Here is a 19037-nt window from a genome sequence, read left to right as displayed (position 1 = left end):
CCCTTCATAGTCCCGAAAGTAATTAGTCCATGATATCATTACTCAACTGGTCCCAAAGAACACCGAAGCCCCAAGGCCGGAGGCCAAGTTTCCTCAAATTACCATTCTTGTAGCAGATTTTGGCCTTTTGTCCCTGAGGGCCCGGGCTTCTGTAAGGTGACACATGCCAAATGGCGATCAAAATAGAGCTGAGCGCTGGGACCAAGGCTGTCACCCAGGAGGGGGACGTTCAGTCAAGGACGCTGGGGAAGCGGCCTCCAATGTCTCTGACCACTTCTCTGCAATGATTTTCCTTACCATCAGCCAAGCCAAGTGGAGATGGGAGATCACCCTCACTGGGATGAGAACGGGAGACCTCTCCACATGGGCAGGACCAGCCAGGCTAGGTGTCGTGGAACAGCGGGGCTTCAGAGGGGAAGGGTCCCTGAGAGCACATCATCCACTCGCCCTGCAGATGAGTGAGCGCTCACGACGTGCTAGGTATTTTGCTATAGCGACGAACAAGGCAGACTCAATTCTCATGGTGGGAAAGGAAAGGAATGATAACTAACAAACATTCTCACTTGTGGCATATGAAGAAACCAAAGCCCAGAGAGGTTGAGTGATTGGGCCAGGGTCACAGAGCAGTGGTAAGGCTTCTGTCAATTCTTAACCAGACATGCCAGCCCCACTGGGTCCAGAAGCACCAAGGAGGCCCTTCTACCATCCAATTCACTGGCTCTCTCATCTCTGGGACTTCTTTTTTCAGGAATCAGAATTTGTGGAGAATCAACATTCCTAAATAGAAAATAGATCATCTCTGAGTGCCTAAAGGAGGTGGGTAGGAACCCCACAGAGCAGACAACCCCCAGAAGAGCTTAGGAGTTCCAAAACAAATGTACCTCCCTCCCCAAATGCCCCCTTGGGATGACTATACACCTGGGGGACAGAAAAAGGATGGAGGCTGGTGGAAGGAAGAGAAAGAACCAACATGAAGAAGCTACCAGAATAGGTGGACCCCGTTTGACTCTTCACTCTAAAGCCAACTTCAAATAAATATGTTTGTCTATTAGCAACAGCATAGGGTTCAACTTAACACATTCTTAAGTACTCGTGGATGAAATAACATAATTCTAGGACTTCCTTCCAAATACCCTAGCAGGGTAATGGAGGAGGGGGAGGTGGTCATAGATGAAACAAGACCGGCCATGAGTTAATATTGCTGCAACAGGGTGCTGCGTACAAGGGGGCTCATTATATACTACTCTCCCTACTCTTGCATATGTTTGAAATCTTCTATAACTAAAGACTTGAAAAGGAGAGGTTGCCAATATTTTGAGCATCGCTGCTTATGTCACAGCCTAGAAAGAGAATTTTAAAAGGATACAAATAGTTTGCAAAGGTCAATGTTGGTGTCCATGATGATGTTAGTGCTTATTAGTCCTTCTGGAAGTCATTTGAGCAAATTGCTATTGAGCAGGGCAGGGACTGAGAAAAGCACGCTCATTAAAAACATGGCAGAGAGGGTGCTCATCCTCATTTTTCTTTTCTGGGAGGCCAACTTGCTGGCTTCAGCCTCCTTCATGGGAAGTGGGTACCTCTGGGGAAGTTCCTCGAAGATTTCTTGTCCCTTCAGTTGATTCCCAGTGGTCTCCGGGCTCGACTGTTGTGCCGTGGCCAGTGACGTCATCAGCAAGCTTGCTTTGGAGATTTGAACAACCCGTCTGCAGAGCCTGGCCCACCCCAAACCCAGTTGCTCAGATGCCTTCTCTAAATAGAAACCTTGTGTGATGGTGCCTTTCTTTCGCCTGCTTGAGGAAGCCAGCCTGAAAGGCCAAGCTGATTAATCCTGAGCTAATTTTTACCTGTGTCCACCTGTTGATGTCAATTTCTACAGGTCCTGGATAGTGCAGCCATGTGACACAGTGATATGACAGCCTATCTTTGGGGCAGGACTATCCATGGTATAGGGTGAGTTCCACCCACAGCTCAGGAATGGCTTTGGGTGGTCCACAGCCCAGGCACTAAAAAACACTGACCCACACATTGAGAAATTTACCACGTTCTGCCATAATTCTCTTGCTGGTGCCTATAAGGACAAGGGCTCACTTTTGGTGCCGGTGCCTTTAACACCTTTCTAACGCTAGCTGATCCCCCTTTTTAACAGAGAGCAAGCCTCAGATTTGGAGTCCTTGCCAGCAACAGTATCGAGCCAACATTAACTAACTTTGATTTTCATCATACTGAATTCTGTAGCCACTTTCTATTTATGGAAATGATGCTGGCTTCCCATGTACAACCAGAAGACAAGGTAAAGAAATGTTAAGTAAATATAATGCAGGTGTTCTGCAAATTGTGATAAAACGGAGATTTAATGAAGCTTGCACAGCCTTCCTGAAGCTGCCCCACCACCACCCAACATAAGACACAGCAGGCAGGAGTGGGAAGGGGAAGTCAGAGTGGACAGAGAAGGCAGGCGGAGCCAATTAGGGTTAAGATATACAATATCCAACTTTTCAAATTCTACAAAAGCATATAACCATATTAATATATTCTGGGTGGTATTTTTTTCTTAAAAAGTGCTCTCTCAGTCACCTGGCCTAGAACTCCTAGAGTCATCCCTGACTTTTTCTTCAAATCCCACTTGTCATCTCCATCCCTGATAGCTGTCATCATAATTATCATCACCATCATTATCTTCTCTATCACCATCATCACCACCACCACCACCATCACCTTCATGATCATCATCACCACCACCACCACCATCACCTTCATGATCATCATCACCACCACCACCACCATCACCTTCATGATCATCATCACCACCACCACCACCATCACCTTCATGATCATCATCACCATCATCACCACCACCATCATCTTCATCATCATCATCAGTCATCACCATCCTTACCACCACCACAATCAGCACCATCCTCCTCTTCACAGTCACCATCATCACTATCATCACCATCACCAGCATCATCATCATCCTCATCACCACCATCACCACCATCCTCACCATTAATGGTTAGCAGCCTTTACTGAACACTTTCTGTGAGCCAGGCAATGAGAAGGCTTCACTTGAGTTATTTCAGTGAATCCTCCCAACCCTCCACTAGCAGAAATACTCTTATATCTGGATCATGAAAAAGACTTGGAAAGGTTATGTGACTAGCCCATGTTTATACTTACAAGTAAGTGGCACAGTTAGGATTCAAACCCAGATCTATCATCAGAGTCCAAACTCTTAATCAAAGGTACTTTTCTGCCTTTGGTACAAGCACTGACATAGCTTATACCTTTAGGATTTCCTTCCTGGTCTTCATTACTGCTTAACCAATCTTCTTGCCTCTATCTCCCCCCAACCCCCACAAGAACCAAGCCATCCATTGTTCAGTTAACAGCATGGTCTATATAATATTCAAATCTGTCCCAGATACTCCCCTACCTAAAATCTTCCAAAGCAGCTCCACCACCTAAATAGTACAAACTCCTTGTACTTATTAGGGCTCATTGATGAAAAGCAACAGAAACAAATCTGAATAATTTAATACAGGAAAAAAGTCAAGAGCAGAGAATTTATTGGAAGGGCTGGAGGTAGCTCACTTAAGCATGGAGCCAAAGATATAATGAGTGCTCATCACGAGTCTGTTGAATGGATAGATGAATGAGAGACTAAGTAAATGAATGGGGCAGGTTGCTTGGTTTGTAAGTAGAGCTGTAAAGATCCATGGAATTGCTTCAAAAGCCCCTGGTGGATGAGGCTCTGGGCCACACATAACCCCCTCCCCACTACTTCTATCCGCCTAGGAATTAAGAGGACTCACATAAGACTCATACTTGAGGAGTTCTACTTTTATAAATGACAGGTGAAATAAGTAAAGGACCAGCCTGGAACCTGGCGACTAATGTTCTAATCCCGGCTCCAGCGCTCACTGGGTGGGCATTCTTGCTAGACGTGCCCCCTCTCTCAGCCTCAGTTTCTACATCTACAAGATGGTCACTCCAGCAGCTCTAAGTTACCTGCACTCGGGGAGAAAGTGATGCAGCATGACTGCATACACACTGGATAAGACCACATGCAAGCTCTGCGGATCAACTTTCTTAATCATTTTTTTTTTTTTTGGCGCTAATAATAAAATGAACTCTACCCAGCCACAGGACATGAGGCAGCTACAAGGGTAGTGACAGGAAGAGGGCCTTGTCATGAGCAAGGCAGCCCCGGGTTTTAATAGCTACTACTAGCAATCTACTAAATGCATTTCCAGCATTAGGGTAAGTTGGAGGAAGCTGATCATTAAAGATGAATGATTTGTGATTTCACCATCCAACAAGTGGAGGATGCAATAAAATGTATATTGTGGACGTGTGTTTGTGTGTGTCTGCACATGCACGAGCGTATCTGAGCTCACTAGGAAGGCCCTAGAAATCTTTCCAACGCTCACCCACATGATGGAGAAACAGATCCAGAGAGGCTAAATACCTGCTTCTTGTACTACTGTTGATTTTGTACCAATGGTCTCTCAAGGTCCATGTCTCCTGATTCCACACCTAGTGCATGCCTCATCTGCCACCAACTCCCCATACATAAATCCTTCCTAAAGTGCATCCTGCCTGCTTCCCTCCAGGGGATCCAGCCACTCAGGCAGTCCCCTAGAGGAGCCTGCGGTGGCCTCTGAGTCCATGGGAGGCGGAGGCAGATGCCTTCCCCCATGGGAGCCCAACATACAGTGTTTTGGTTCTAAGTGGGTTGGCACCAAACCCACCATCAACCTGCCAAAAATTTCCTGTACTCTTTGGGTTCAAGCCCAAGGTCATCATATCACCTTCCAGGGAGCTCTGGAACTGGTCCCAGAGAGAAGAAACATCTGGAAAGTAGAAAGTAGATATGTATTACTCTTGGAACCACTCCATGGGCTCCCTACCAGTGGGCTCACTTTTGAGACTAATGGAGATGGAGGTGGGACCTGGGGCGGGGCAGGGCCTTGAAATGAGGCCCTACCCAACTCCATACTGTCAGCGCTGTGTTGACAGTTGTGCTCTCCTAAGTGACTGGTTGGAGAAATGGGACCAGTACAGCTTCTCTGGAATGCAAATCATCCTCATAGAACAGGAGTCTTTAAAAAAAGTATATATATAATGGCACAAACTTTGTACTCACATTTTTTATGTTCATCTCTGATTCTTTCCTTCATTCAGAACTTTAAAAGTGGGATCATGGCCTGAAAGGACAGAAATATATATATATATATATATATGAACTATATATTAGATATTAAACAATATACATTATATATGTGTGTGTATATATATATCACTACATATATACATGTATCTTCAACTACAATAGCAAAAAAAACCAGAAAAGAAAAAAAATTAAATGCCCATTACCATAAGAATAGTTACAAAAACAAATTATGACAATCTGTATGATATAAAAAACAGAAAGTTTTTAAAATCATGTTTACCCATAATGTTTACTCATAATGCTAGGAGAAGGAAGTAGATTGCAAAATTATAGGAAAAGAATGACTACTATACTGAAGAAAACAACTCGGAAGAAAATATACTTAAATAGCAACTGAGTTCTAAGTGGGAAGAAGAACCTGGGTATTTCTTTTTTATGCCGTGGTTTTCAAGTGCCCTGTAATGAACCTGAATTATAAAAGTATAACCAGCAAAACGAAGGAGCATTTCTCAGTGTCCCCACCACAGAAGTGTCCTAGCTGCCTTGCCCGAACCATTGTGTAAATGCTCCAGCTCAGCACCCAACTCGATCTGGCCAACTCCACTCTGTATTTACCTGTCTGACTCTTCCTCTTGTTGACACTGTGAGCTGATCTTAAGACAAACCCCATTTTTGCTCCCCTACAGCTCTTTCGACGCTGCCATCTACTTGACCTTGACATGGAAACTTGAGTCACTTACAGCCTCAGTTTTCAATCAAGGAAATGATCACACCCAGCAATTCTCAGATTCCCCATTCCCTGTGTCTCAAGATCCTCAATGTCCCCAGCCTCAAGCCCGGGTAAGTTCCTAGGGCCACCCTGATTATTTTGGAACTCACATTTTTTACTTCCGAGCCACCATAGCTGCTAGGGGCAGCCAGGCTGCCAAAAGATCCCTGGAGAGCACCTGTTCGCGACAACCGGAAGTCAGCAATTCCTTTGCCTGGGTGCACTGCTGCCTCAGCCCCTCACCCAGGACGCAGGACCCATGACCCGTCCCTCTCAGGCGTCCGTGAGAAATGCACTCATCCCAGGTGGGTTGGTCAGCATCCTGGAAGGAAACAGCCAGCACACTCAAATTAGGATAATTTAGGGACAGTTTAATAGAGAAAAATATTACAAAGGTGTGGGCAGGGTGTGGGTTCCCAGGATCTAGCAACAGCCAACTCAAGGCCATGTGAAAGTGGGAAGCAGGGGGATAAACAGCCCCCCACATCACTCTCCTCATTCCCTCCAAGACCCTGACCAGACATAAAGGGAAGCTCCTCATCGGCCAAACCCACAGCTCCCTGTTGGCCAAACCCAAAGGAAGCCAGAGGGCAAGAGAGCCTATCCTGGATAGCCTCCCAGAGCTAGACGAGTAAAGAGAAGAGATTCAGCCCACCAAACATTTGGGGACTCCTTAATAATTTCTACTGACACTCTGTATGTTCCCAGGGAAGGCCCACCTCCGCCAGCACCCTGAATTTCTCTTGAAAAGCTCCCTACCTGACACTTCAACATTCCTCAGGCCCTTCTCAGCAGTGCTATTCTCCCCATCTGCCCGCCTTCTCCGCACAGCGGCTGGCTTTCAAAACTAGTCACACCCTCCCCAACTTCAAACTTCTTCAGTTATGCAGAGCCGTTCCGGAGGCATCCTGCCCTCTGTTCCAAGAGGTCATCACAGCATTTCCTCCCGACCATACCATGCCCTCCCCCGGAGGCAGTCTGGCAAATCAGTTTCTCATCCCAGTTCACGTTTTTGTCATTCGTGTTGCACACTCCAGCTCACTATTAGCTGCAAAGCCTTGTTGGGGGAGTGTTGCAAATAAATAAATAAATAAATAAAATCATTCTCCCTAATTGATCTGGATTAACATGTGTCTGTCAATACAAATCCCATCCATTCACAGATCGTTTGCCACCTCTGCAGCGATCTGCTCCAGGGCAAAGCTAAGGAGGCTTTTCTGCAGCTATACGGGGCAGCCACTAAGTGGATCTTTCTTTGTGAGAACGCTCTCTCAGAGCCACGCTGGAGGGATGAGAAAAAGAAGCAGATGCCAGGAGGATTTTCATGTTTGCATCATGGGATCTGGTCTGGTCCCCTGCAAGAGTCTAGATTCCCTCATGCCTACCAACCACCACAGACCCAAACCACCTGCCCAGTCTGCCCATCGCCGCCCAGGGCCAGCCCGCACTGGCTCCAGCAGCCCAGCCCTATGCTCAGGCACTCCGTCATCCTAAGGGAAGAGGCTGCCTTCGGCACCACCTGAAGACAACCTAGGTCCCTTAGAAGCAACTGGCTTTTTGTCTTCCACCCGCTATGAGACGGGGTGATCCTCCATGGGCGTGCGCCACAGGAAGGATGGAGAGCGAGGAGCCTGACTTGGGTGCCCAGCTTCAGCCTGAACTCAGGCCTGGTATAGACAAAGAGTCCCTGCATCCTCAAAGGAAAATGTGCACCCGGGTTCCTATCACGTGTGACATTGAACAGGTCCAAGCACACCGTGTCAGGATGAAAGAGGTTGGCTGGGGAATGGCCCACGTCGAGAGTGTGCACAGATGCTGCCCTGGTCTGGTCACTGCTTATCTTATCTGGCTGCCTAGAGTCTCCTCCCCTTCTGGGAACAGCATCAGATTAACCTAAGGGAACCAGCCTTTTCTCCTTCTGGATCCAGGCAGTTTTCATGGGGCTGGTCCCTTCCCTGGATCAAGGCTTGGCTAATCAGCTCATTTCATCACCCGGGCCATAGCCATTGGCACTAAGCTGGCCCAAACTGGGCCATTTGGCCACATTAGTCTCAGTCCTGGAAACTTTTCTGGAGCAACCAGGAAAGCCATGTGCTCTTGGCTGCAAGAGTTGCTGAGAGAGTCAGCCTAAGCCCGGAACTAAGGTGGACAGCATACCACCCAACTGGACAAGAGATGGAGAGACACAGGTTCCCCAAGGCACTGTTTGAACCTCTGGGTACACCCGGGCCCCCGGGCAGAAAACCCCTGAGGCCAACAGACTCCTTCAGCCAGGGTGAGCCAGGCTTCTGGTGCCCACACGTACACCCATGTTATCTTTCTGCCGGACCTGAGTCACTCTGCTGATGGCGTCAGCCACATCTCCCCTCTGCACACCTTCCTCTTCTGTCTTTGAGTGTCCTGCCTTGGTCTGGAGAAGGCAGTAGGTGAGGGGTGAGCATCCCAGCTCAGCTGCACAGTGGACAGGTGGCGGCAAGATCTCCCAGATCTGGGAGAAGAGCCTGGAAGCTGAACCTAGAGATGGCCAGGGATCAGACGCTGGGAGAGGAGGCTCGGGATGTCCAAACATGGTCTGTGCTGTGAGAAGTGGGGCACGTTTGGTTCTAGGACACAGCTCCCCCAGAGTCATCAGATACAAGAGGGGACAGAGCCTGAATCAGTGACAGGGGCCTCACAGACAGTTGGAGCTGCAAGGGTGATCAGGGAAGACAGGACAGGGAAGGAAGACCCATGCTCTGTGTTAGTATGTGCTTCCTGAGACACCTGAGCCTCTTCTGGTCTTAAAGGAACTCTCTTTAATTCCATGCTGGAGATGGAGAAGCCAGAAGATTCTGACTCTGGTCCAACCCGCCACATGACTTTGGGCAGGAAGTGCAACCTCTCTGAGCTTCAGTTTTCCCATCTTTGAAATGGGTCTTACAATACATAGGCCTGTGCATCAGACGAGACAGGAGGTGGACGGGTGTTTCGTAAATAAGCGATTAAGAGCTGACGTGGTTTAAAAGGTGGTTTCCAATATAACCAGAGGACAGTTTAAAGGAGTCTTCAATGCCTAAGAAGGATGTGGCGTTTTGAGCCCCAAAATTTTAAATTTCATGGACGACTTTGACCCTTGCTCTTTAGGAAACCTGGAACAAGACATTTTGCTTTTTTACTCATCTGTTTGAATATTTTTCAAATGACAAAAGGAATTCCAGCTTTCCCTTAGATCCAGAGTGAGGACCAAATGAGGGTAAAAGAGCTTAGTAAAAAGAAAATAACAAAATAATGAACTACCCTTTAATGAAAATTTACTGTGTGCCACGCATTAAGTCATTTAAGCCCCACAAAGATCTCCAAACAGAAGTAACAGGAATAACAATCATCATCACTGACATTGGATTAATAATAGTAATCATTATGGGGTGCTTAGTGTGTGCTAGACCCCATTGTCAGGGCTTTCCGCGCATTACATACCCTTAGTGCTCAAACAGCTCCAGGAGGAAGAGCTACTACTAACATCCCATTTTGCAGATGGGCAGACTGAGTCCACAGAGATTGATGAGCCAAGGTCTTCAAGCTCGAAAGAGCATAGTTGGGATTGATGCAAACGTAGGGGTGACTTTACAGTTTCTCATATATATGCCATGTGGTTGCCCTACATATATCATATATCGTATGATGTATGAGTAACTCCAGCCCCATGAATTATTGGCAGGAAGAAGGACCACACAGGGCTCCATGAGTCCCCGTCCCCCGGACAGTGACACACATGACACACACAGGAAGCCACGGGCTGGACAGCTACTTGCATCCCAAAACCTAGTTCCTGCTTTCGGGTGTGGCAGAAGAGGTGACCTGGGACCAACCCACCTCGAGAAGAGGCCAAGTCAGCTTTGGCCACAGAGAAAGTTGGGCCCCAAATTTCTATCCAAGAAGAATAACACACTTCCTTTCAGCAGCTGCCAGGCAGGGGCCTCCCAAAGCCACAGCTGTTCCAGCCACCCACGGGCTGGCCCGCTGCTCTGCCCACCCGGCCTCAGGCACACTTCACCCCTGGAGGACTGTGGGTCACCCCCTCTTACGCACACACACAAGCTCACCATCTATCCTGGCATACGGCATTTACACCCAAGATGGAAAGCCAGGCGGGAGGGCTCTGCATGTCTCTGCTCTGTGACTTTGCACAAGTGATTTACACTCTCTGGGCCTCAGTTTGCTTATCTGTAAAATGGGGATAAAAACTCCTTCTTTCACAAGATCTTTAAGAAGATTTAGGGCCAAACACACGCAAAATGGTAAGAACAGCACCTGGCACTCAGTAAAGGCTTAATAAATGTTCTCCATGATTATTACATGTTTCAATCAGTGGAAAGCAGAAACAGGAATCGGAAGGAATCACGATGCCTTCCCAAGGCCAGGTTAGAGGAACCCCACAGAGCTTCATAGTATACTAAGGTGGGAGGAGACTAGGGCTCTATTAGCATAATCAGGCCCAGATGTAGGGCTGGGTCTCCTGGATGGAGTCCGGAGGACCGCTTATTTGGCCATGTGTCCCTAACGAGATGCTTGGATTTCTACCGAGTGTGGGGGGCATCCAAAAGAAACAGGCAAGAAGTAGAGCATCTCTCCTTTTGATTTCTTCTAGGAACCCAGGACATCATGAGGGAGGGCAAAGATCAGACTGAAAGATTGCCTGCACCCAGGGACTGGGGAGAAGAGAAACAGCTAGGGACTGAGCTACCTTCATGCATAAAATGACAGCGCTGTGCTGGGAGTTCCCAGAGAAGCCCTTGTGAGGACAGCCTGTCCTCACATTATTACACTGAGACTCACAAGTCTCACAAGTGCCTGGTGAGGGAGTATTACCATCCCCGTTTTACAGATATGGAAACCGAGGCCCCAAAAGGTGACCTGTGGCCTCAGATAACTAAAGAAAGCTAAGCAAAAGCAATTAATTGGTTCACAGTGCTGATAAATCGTGGGAAGAAAATGCTTTGAGGGGGATAGTGCAGGGCTCAGCGGGCACTGGAATTCTGCAGGGGTTGGATCATGACTCTTGGAGACCTCAGGGAAGCTTGTGGGTGCCAAAGGCCAGGAGGAAATCAATGAGGAAGAATGCACTTTAATAGCGAGGTAAGGCGGGGGGAGTGGATCCAGATTCAGCAGTTCAAATGTCATCTCTTCTGAGGGGCCTTTGCTGTTCCCCACGGGGCCAAATCAATGTCCCCCATGTCTCTGCAGCCTCCAGCTCCCCTCCACTCAGCCCGGGCATGTTCTGGGCTGGGGCTATAGCTATGAACTGGATCCAGCTCTCTGCTCCTTAAAGGATACAAACTTCAGGGAGATAGGTATCCCAGACAGGGCTCCCCCCAGAGCCGGTCCTGAACCAAGGGTTGCAATGGGGATACTTTAGTTGGAAGGCAATCCCAGGAAACAAGAGGAGTGTGGGGAAATGAGACAGAACAGGTTGGAAGGCAGGGAACACACCTTACTGAGCAGGTACCGCAGGGACCACCTGGAGCACAGTCCCACTGCGGAGCACCAGAGGGCGATGCAGACACGTCTCAGAGGGGTCCCACCATAGGGAGCTGGAGTATTTATCCTCCAATCTCCGCCCCCATCCCCCCCGGGGGGGGGGCATCCTTTCTCCAGCACTGCCCCACTGCCCAGCTCAGTAAGATCCTCAGCACACCTGGGAACATGGAGTGACTAAGGCACCAGTCTCTTAACAGCTCTCATTGCTAAGTCATTAATCATGTCTGCCTCCCCCATCTAAACCAGCTAGATCATGGGCTCTGGAGGCAGACAGCCCATGTTCAAATCCTTGTTTCTCCCCTCAAAGGGGGACTTTGATTTATTTTTTTAAAGATTTTATTTATTTGTTTGAGAGAGAGTGAGTGAGAGAGAGAGAGCACAAGAGGGGGGAGGGTCAGAGGGAGAAGCAGACTCCCTGCTGAGCAGGGAGCCCAATGCGAGACTCAATCTCAGGACTCCAGGATCATGACCTGAGCCAAAGGCAGACGCTTAACTGACTGAGCCACCCAGGCGCTCAATGGGACCTTGACTTAATTTCTCCGGACTTGAGTTCCCTCTTCTGTCAAGTGGAGGTAGTAATAATACCTACCTAGCAGGGCTCCCATGAGTTAACACATATGAAGAATCGAGAACAGCACCTGACACATGGGTGATGCTCCAAAAATGTTCACCATTATCTTGAGAACAGTCTTCAAGGCTAGCTCTGTGCCTGATTCCCCTTTGTTTTCCCCGTGCCTGGTCTGGTTAGTGCCCAGCATGGCAAAGGTGTTAGCTCCTGTCTGCTGAAAGAGTGAGCAGATGAGTCAGTGAGTGAATGAATGAATTGGATTCAAGAGCTACTGTGTTGACCTGGACCGTTAACTTCTAGTTCGGCATCTCGAGCTGTGCTTCCTAAATGTCAGTCACATGGTGTCCTTCTGGAAGGATAAAACATTTTAACTGGAGCCTCTGAATACTATTTAGTATAAACATACTAAATGCATCTCTGAAGAACTTTCTGAAGATACCTTGATTTCCCTGAGGCCCGGGCCTTGCAAGGGTCTCCATGGCCCAGGAACTGCTGAGAACAATCTTCCTAAAGTTCTGATTTTGCCAGACAAGGAACTCAACTTGGAGAAACTGCCCCAAGGTTTCCTGTGCGTGCACCTGCTGCCCCCTGGTGGACAGGGTCAAGAGCAGCAGGAAGCCTTGGAAACTTTCCCACCCATAATAAGAGATATATATGTGGTGTGCTCGTTTGCAAAGTGCATTCACATTCCGTGTCTTATATGAGCCTCCAAACAACACTGGGAGATAGGTAGGGGCAGGGACTGTCCCCATTTCACAGAAGAAACTGAAGTTTAGAGAAGGTAAGTCCACAGTGAGCTAACAACTGAAATTAAAGGTGGAGAATTTTGATTCCAAAGCCCAATCATTTTGACTCCAAATGTCAATTTCCTGTTCTGACTATGCACAAGAATCATCCTGGGGCATTGGTTAAGGCTACAGAATCTCAGCCATCGGTATCCTGAATATCTAGGGGTGAGACTGGGAAGCTGGATCTTCGACAAACTTTCTAGGGAAGGCTGGTGCAGTCAGATCCCGACACCACCCGGACCGGCGTTTGAAAACCACTGCATTGTATCACAGAGCCTCAGATTCTGTACTTAGACACCCTCTGCCTTAGCCTGGGCTGCTATCCCAGAGCACGATAGTCTGTGAGGCTTAGAAACAAAAGAAATCTTAATGTCTCACATTTCTGCAGGCTGGAAGTCCAAGATCAAGGGGCCGGAAGTCCGGTGTGTGGTGAAGGCCTGCTTCTTAGTTCAGAGACAGCTGTCTTCTCACTATATCCTTCCATGGCAAAGGAGCTCCCTGTCTCTTCTGTAAGGGCCCTCCTCCGCCACGGATGAGAGTTCTACCCCTATGACCTAATTACCTCCCAAAGGCCACATCTCCAAATACCATCACATTCAGGGGTTAGGATGTCAACATATGAATTCTGAGGGGACACAAATGTTCACTCAGTCGACAGCACCCTCCTTCTGCTCTACTCCCCATGCTACGGGTCTGATCTCTTCCTCCCAATAGTTACCTCTTCCTGTATACGCTCATACTATTAACCTCTCACGCCGTTTAGGTCTCACATGCCATGCAGACCGTATACACCACTCATTTTGTCTCCCACAATCCTAACAGTCAGTGCACAATGTACCCATCTGACAGATGGGGCCTCTGGGCAATCAAAGGTCCACGAGTCCACATGGGTGAACTACAGCTGAGCCAGGATGGGAATCCCAGGTTGTGACCACAGAGTCCACACCACGTGGCTGTGTCCACACTGTGCTAGCTCCCTGACAGAAGGCCCCGCCCTGTGTCCCAGCCCCCTGAAAGTCATGCCTGACTCTCTGACCATGGGACAGAAACTAATCATAACTAAAATGACAGTGACTGATTTTGGCCTAAAATATCAACTCCCTCTGTCCAGGTCACACTTTCTTTTAGCTGGAAATCTCAATTAGCTGATGTGGGGAGGGAGCATAGAATGCCCCAGACTTGTAGACATAAAGACAAGTAGCAACCCTCTCCTCCAGGTTGGAGACCAAGGTAGAAAGAGGGAACCCCTATAGCTGGATGTCCCGGAACCCTTTAGCTCCAGACAAAATACAGGAGAACTATCAACTGGCCAGAGCACCAGTAGACAGAACATTCATAGTGCCTTCTTATCTATAAAAATTTTTCACTCTGAGAAATAATGAGAAAACAAGCTCACATCAAGGATTTAATTCTCTTTAAAAAAAAAAAAAAAAAGTTTCCAGGAGTATCCTGTGGTCTGTTAGAGATGTAGGCCATCTCCCAGAACATTATGAGAGACTCTGGCCTCACCATGTTCAAGTGGGCACCAAGCCCCTGGAGGCTCAAGGTGAAGAGGGGGCAGGCATCAGGGGAGGGCTCCGGGACCCCACCCATACCTCGATGTCACAGCAGTTCCACTTGATCTGTGAGCAGTGTTTAAATATCTGTGCCCCACATAAGATTTTATTTGAGGGAGAAGGAAAGGGTGCCATAAAAAAGAAAAGGAAAAAGGGATCTAACCAACTTTTCATGGTACGAAAAGCAACCTGAAGCCCAAGAGATGAAAAGACTTTACTCAGCACCACACAGCTACTGGAGACTGGAATTAAGATGCAATATTCTTTGTGTTACATCCATATCCTGAACCTTCGTTCAGTCACTGAGTCACACTTGGTAGTATTTACTAAGAGCATATTACTGCGGGTAACCGAGTGATGAGCAACACCCAGTCCTGCCGTGGGACCGGTGGGTGGGCCAGCGTGGGGATAGATACAGGTCAAAGCACGGAGAAAATACACCTGTGATTTCTGCGGAGATCCCAGCTCTGAGGAGGGGCGGCCGGATCTGGCCCAAGCTGAGGGTGAGGAGAAACACCTCTGGGGTAGGGATGGATGAGCTGAGCTGCAGGATGAAGAAAGGGGGGTCTGGCGGGAAAGAGAGCTCTCACAGTCACTGTGGCACCTGAGGCTTGGCTCATCGTCACCCAGAGAGGCCCTGGGACAACCGCTCAAGTACTGCCCCCCCCCCCCAAAGGCGTTTCCTTCAGGCAGGACACAGCCCCTCCCCGGCACTGAGCTCGGCACACCTCACCCCTTTCCAACCCACCCTGCCAAGCAAGCAGTGGCATCCCCTTCTCCCAGGTAAGGAAGCAGGCTCTTGCCAGGTGAGTGGAATGGCTGTGTCCCATGGCTGATAACAGGCAGGGCAGGAGTTTCATCTGAGAGGTAGATGACCCCACACCCATGCCCTCTCCTGGACCGCTGAGCCCTCAGTGTGCGCAGATGGAGCCTGGAACTTTGCCGGGAGCCGGCGGGGTCCAAGCCACTGCAGACAGAAGGGTCTCTGCTGCTGAGCAACAGAACTCCACTTGGGTTGTCTGTCCTGACTGTGAAGGAAACGGTTCTCTCATCAGTCTCCATATCAAGGGCTGCACGTGACCTAGAAACTGAAGTTGGCTGTGGGTTCAACAAGCTAACCACGTGATGAAGGCCAGGTCCTGGGAACTCCAGAGAAATGACAGGGACCTGGAGTGAAGGGAGGAAAACCAGGTCGGGGAGGAAGTCCCTCCTGCCTTCTAAGCAGTATCCTCCCCATCTGGCAAACACACACACACACACACATCCACATGCGCATGTGCACACTCCCCCATGCACACACAAGCACACATATACCCTCTCTGATTCCAGGGCCGTTATGCCTCCCCTGAGACCAAGATCAGTCCAAATTGTTATTTTAATAGCCAAACTGCAGAGGTGTAGCAGCCCTACAACCCCAGCAAACACAGGGAGGGAGGGGCAGGGCTGAGGCAGGGAAAGGACCTAGCCCCAGTCTCGCCTCTCTGGCTTAAGATGTCATTTGGGGCAAAGTACATAGAAAACTCCTGAACACCATCCCTGGCTAAACTCAGCACTTTCTGTCTGTACCTCTAATGGGCAGGTGCCCAGCTTCCAGGGCCCTTTCTGATAGCCCCAGGCTGAGCCCAGCTTGAGGGGAGGGGTACCATGTGACCTAGGCTGGCCTACTGAGTCACTGCATTCACTGGTCAGTGATTGGTTCAAGGACGGGCATGTGACCTAAATGAGCCACTGAGAACCCTCCCTGGGATCTCTGTGGGAGTTTCTTTGGCCAGTTAGCTTGCAAAGGGGTTACTGAATTCATATGATGAAATTCCAGGATGCTGGTAGCTGTCTTATTGCCAAGGTAGGGAAAGCTTGCCTGAGAACAAAAGGAAAAGGGAGAAAAGCAGATAGGAAAGGTAGAGGGTGGGAGGGCTGGGGAGACCACGTTGGAATGAAATCCTTCAAATCCCTGGATCCAGCTGTACCTGAAGCTCATGATGACCTTTATTAAGGGATAAGAACTAATCAATGACCTTTCCTGCTGAAGTCAATTTGAGTCTCCGTCACCTGTAATCACTACTTGGGTCTCAGGTATCCTCACCTTCTAAAGCTACCTGAGTCATGTCCATGCTTACATTTCCCTCTGCATACATTCCCTCCTACTATCCTGTAGTCTTAGGGCAGAGTCTGCCAATCTCTGTGAAACCCTCACAAAGCCCAGCATGGTTCTGGCCACCTGGCAGACTAACCATCAGTGACTAGTGAGGAACAGAGCTAGTGTTCTCCTTTGGCAGAGCAATAAGGAAAAAGCAAATCAGGGGCGCCTGGGTGGCTCAGTCCTTAAGCATCTGCCTTCAGCTCAGGTCGTGGTCCCAGGGTCCTGGGATCCAGCCCTGCATCGGGCTCTCTGCTCCGCAGGAAGCCTGCTTCTCCCTCTCCCACTCCCCCTGCTTGTGTTCCCTCTCTCGCTGTGTCTTTCTCTGTCAAATAAATAAATAAAATCTTTAAAAAAAAAAAAGAAGAAGTAAAAGCAAATCACTGGAGTCCGATGTTCTTTTAAAATGAAACAGAATTTAGACCAGAGCCACAGGCCGTGGTGGCCGGTGTTGGGGTCAGGGCTGTCCTCTGTTCTACTCTCTCTCCCCCAGTGACTTCAACTAGGTTTAGGCCTACACACTACCAGCTAACTCAGCCCTGGGATGACAGAAAGAGGCAGAAATAGAAAATTAAGTCATATCCTGGCTGCAGCGAAGGCCATAAAAATAGGTTACACTACAGGGAAAAACACGCAAGAGTTATGAAACGGCTGGAGGATCCGGGATTTATTTGGGACTTCTGCCAGAACCAAGGGGACTAAGGGCCCTGGGGCTAGTGACCCCCTGGTGCTGAACAGGAACAGTGTCCCTTTGGCCCCACTTTATTCCCGCTGGATTTTCTGTGTTCACACATCAAGAGCAAGTACAGGTCACCAAGCCACAACCTTACCGTACTTGAGGTTCCTTTTTTTTTTTTTTTTAATCCCAAAATGACACTCGGGTATAGTCCACTTACATACCATGTTTTTAAAAAACAACAAACAGAAAAGCAGTTTAATGCCCAAACGGAAAGAGAACAGAGAAATGAGAAGAAAGTAACATTTTACTGCACGTATTTCCGGTTGTGATGCTCAGGCAGGACGGCGTGAGGGGCTGTAACGAAGTCGTCAGGGAGTTACGAGTTTGGACTTCAGGAAGTGAGAGGACCTGAGCAATTCCTAACCATACGGGAAAATCAAAGAGCAGAGCTGACCGGTAAGTGAGGGTGAGCACTGCAGTCAGCAGTCCCCGCTGAGGTTCTGGTAATGAAGTTCTCGGTGAAGGTCAGCGGCGGATCTGCGAGTCGTGGAAGACGTGAAACAGGCTTCACTGTGCAGAGTGGTAGCCAGCTAGCTTTCCTGTGCTATGTCCACCAAATGCCAGGAGTGTCACTTCCAGTCACTGCAACAACCCAAAACCCTGCCTGCCCCCAGGGGGCAGCAGCATCCCGGGTGAGCCCCACAGAGGTGGGCTGTAGAGACACCAGGGTCGGAAGTGCTGGCCTCCCAGACTTGAGCACTGCAGAGCTCCAGGAGGAAGCGGAGGAAGGGAGTCTCGTAGTATTCTCTCTCTGTCTCCCCTGCCACCACCAGGCTCCGTCCCCAGGCGCCAGAGAGCCAGGCAAGGCAAGGACGAACCTCATCCCGCCCTCAGCCTCCCCCACATGCGGAGCGTGTGGCATTGGCTAGGGTCAGCCGGCGTGGGAGGCAAAGTCTGAGCCTGGAAGGTTGGCCAGGACCGGGTGACTCAGCCTCCTGGTTCACATCCCTTTGCTTCTCAATTTCCCTTGTCTTCCATGCAGCCCCAAGGGAGCGGGACACCCCTCCAAATGCTGATGCTCTTGTAAGCAAGACCCCACCAGTAGTTTGGCCAGACTCGGGGGTACAGCAGCAACCGAATGGGATATGGGGAATCCTGGGGCAGGGGTGTAGCAGGTGAGGGTGCGAGTGCTCATTTGCATATCATTTGTCAACAATGCCCTGGAGGGTGGCCTCAGACTTCCCAAGCTTCCCTCAGCAAGGCCTGTTATGTCCACATCCTCCCAAACCAAGGGGGACAGGGGCTGCAGGCCAGCAAGAGCTTGGGGAACAAGGGGGCATAGCCTGGCCCTCTCAGTGTGTAGCAATCCCCTTCCAGGTGGGGTGCAGTTGGAATAAGATGACAGGGGCCTCTGGTTACCCCCAACCAGGTGCACAGTGGCCCAGCTGGCCCCCAAAGCAGACTGGGCATTCAGTCGACAGAGCATCCCCTGCACCCACCCAGCCTTGCTGCACAAAGTGGGAGTTCATGCACATGACTGGGTGCACAGGACACCCAGTTCAGGTTCTACTAATGAGCAGGTTCTAAGGTCGGCAGGTGATGTAAGAATCTACATATCTCCAGAGTCACTCTCCAAAACCTACCCCTGCACATGCACCGTGTTAGAGACCAGCGCATAGACCTGCAGTTTATCCAACACGGCAGCTTTGTTCTCCAGCTTGGAAACAGATCTCTATTTCTTCAATTGGGGTGTGCATGACGGCTGCTTACCCCGAGAGGTGCCACATGGTGAGGAAGCCCAGGCCGCATGGAGAAGTGGCCTGCAGGTGTCCCAGCTGACAGCCACCATC

Source organism: Eumetopias jubatus, unplaced genomic scaffold (assembly GCF_037043125.1).
Source record: "Eumetopias jubatus isolate StellerSeaLion01/CBP00866 unplaced genomic scaffold, mEumJub1_p1.0 scaffold_1, whole genome shotgun sequence".
Lineage (NCBI taxonomy): Eukaryota > Metazoa > Chordata > Mammalia > Carnivora > Otariidae > Eumetopias > Eumetopias jubatus.
Note: the sequence above shows the minus strand (reverse complement) of the source record.